This window comes from Bos grunniens, chromosome 24 (genome assembly GCF_055505025.1).
Source record: "Bos grunniens cultivar Pamir isolate PY7600 chromosome 24, Bosgru_T2T1.0, whole genome shotgun sequence".
Classification (NCBI taxonomy): domain Eukaryota; kingdom Metazoa; phylum Chordata; class Mammalia; order Artiodactyla; family Bovidae; genus Bos; species Bos grunniens.
The window spans coordinates 52,894,824-52,897,497 of NC_141188.1; positions in this window are offsets into that span (position 1 = coordinate 52,894,824).

Below are 2,674 nucleotides of genomic sequence, written 5' to 3' on the forward strand. Positions count from 1 at the left end.
AACAATGATGTTATAGTATACATGCAGTTTAGTAATTTAGAGTACCGTAGTTATCTTTTAAAAATAAAATCTAATATCACCTCTCCCCATTAATACTCTTCTATGGATTCCTTATCATTTTTGATTGAGTCCAAGTGCTTTTATATGCTGATCACTTGGATCACAGCCTTGCTAACTCAACGAAACTATGAGCCAAGCCATGTAGGGCCACCGAAGATGATGGCTTTTATATGACAGCCCAAGACCTTTCTTGATGAACTCCTTGTCATGCTCTCCGCCCTCATCTCTTCCACGCTCTGCTTTTCATCCTATGTTCCAGGCACGATGAAGTGCTAATTGCTCTCTAAAGCACCTGAGTTTTTCATGTCCTCATGTCCTTTATACATATGTCTCCATTTATACAAATTTCAGAATGTGTCCTTTTTTGCCTACTAGATTTTAAGTCCCTTAAGGAAAGAGCCATGGCATGGAAGCCAGTTAACAATTCCTGCCCTTTGAAATCTCCAGAAAGCATAAAGACTCTCTGAATAGCAAATTCATTTTTATAGCCATCATATATTTCTTATATTTCCCAGTTTTGAGCCATGAACTAGTTAGTGGCAGTGAGCTAAGTAATCTTTATATTTGGAAATGTATGTCTCTGAATACATGCCCCATTCCTCTAAATGTTTCCACTGCTATACATTTGTTTTAAAATATCCACTCATAACAGATCTCAGTAATTTTCTATAACTTAGGTGTCAAAAAGGAAAACAAATTAGGATATTCAGTTCAGTTCAGTTGCTCAGTCGTGTCCGACTCTTTGCGACCCCATGAATCACAGCACGCCAGGCCTCCCTGTCCATCACCAACTCCTGGAGTTCACTCAGACTCACGTCCATTGAGTCAGTGATGCCATCCAGCCATCTCATCCTCTGTCGTCCCCTTCTCCTCCTGCCCCCAATCCCTCCCAGCATCAGAGTCTTTTCCAATGAGTCAACTCTTCACATGAGGTGGCCAAAGTACTGGAGTTTCAGCTTTAGCATCATTCCTTCCAAAGAAATCCCAGGCTGATCTCCTTTAGAATGGACTGGTTGGATCTCCTTGCAGTCCAAGGGCCTCTCAAGAGTCTTCTCCAACACCACAGTTCAAAAGCATCAATTCTTCGGCACTCAGCTTTCTTCACAGTCCAACACTCACATCCATACATGACCACTGGAAAAACCATAGCCTCGACTAGACGGACCTTTGTTGGCAAAGTAATGCCTCTGCTTTTCAATATGCTATCTAGGTTGGTCATAACCTTTTTTCCAAGGAGTAAGCATCTTTTAATTTCATGACTGCAGTCACCATCTGCAGTGATTTTGGAGCCCCCCCAAAATAAAGTCTGACACTGTTTCCACTGTTTCCTCATCTATTGCCCATGAAGTGATGGGACCAGATGCCATGATCTTCATTTTCTGAATGTTGAGCTTTAAGCCAACTTTTTCACTCTCCACTTTCACTTTCATCAAGAGGCTTTTTAGTTCTAGCAAATTAGGATATTATGTTCATATATTTCTTAAAACTCTATATTATAAATAGAGGCAAAAATAAAAGTGGACATACATAATCTGTTTCTCTTAAAACAGAAGTTTAACTCGGAAGAAGGTGCATATTTTGCCTTGTTTTAAAAAATAACATACCAGGTAGGAATTACTGAGTAGCTGATCTATGAAGTCTGAACCTTGCTTCTTACATTAGAAGTGCTGGGATACCAGTTTGGTTATACTGTCTAGCACTCACAACTAACTTTTGGGTACCTCTTGGGGTGCTGTGAAGAGGTTTTAAATTATTTTTATAAATTTAAATTTCTTATTTTACAAAGAGCTATGTCTGATTTCTTTCTGAGACTATGAAACATGAGAGTGATGAATAATTGAACACAGGCTAGTAGCCATCCTTATTGGTACTTACAGCTGCATTCTCTAAGTGAAGACGGACCAGTAGATACTTTTAGAAGTCCTCACTCTCTAGGAATCTCTGGTTGAAAATAGGAGCAAGATAAATATCATCTCCAAGTACTTAAGATCATTAGGAAGGATGTTCAGAGTCCATACAGCCCATTTTCTAGAATGTTTTATAGCAATAATGCTCCAAAAGTCATCTTACTGAGTGAGACTTTTTTTTTTTTTCCAGGTAACTTTTATTTATTCATTTATTTTTTTAAATTTTATTTTATTTTTAAAGTTTACAATATTGTATTAGTGAGATGCCCTAGTCAGGTCTTAGAGATAGTCCAGATGTATTTCTCTTGTGTGTCTTGTCTGGCAGATGGACAGAGTTGATGAGACCACTGCTACTGCACTGTCCAGTCCTGAGAGGGTCAGAGGCTTTCCCCAGGGCTCACAGTGCTTATCAAATTGGGGCCTAAAATAGCCCTGAAGAATTAGCTCATGAGCTGTGGTGAAAACTGTAGTGTGTCTACTCAGACTTATGCAGAAGTCTTCCCCTTTTATTTTGCACAGTTCTAAGTTCTTATTGTGTTAAGGGATGTAAGGGCAATAAAATAATGAATTATGCTGGCCAGGTAGCACTTAATCTTAAAGGGTAAGTGGACTTTCACCTCACAGAGAAAGGTGTAGGAGAAGCCTTCTGGACAACAGAAACAGTGTGACTGAAGGCCAAGTGTTAGAGAATTGCCTGGTATAGGGGT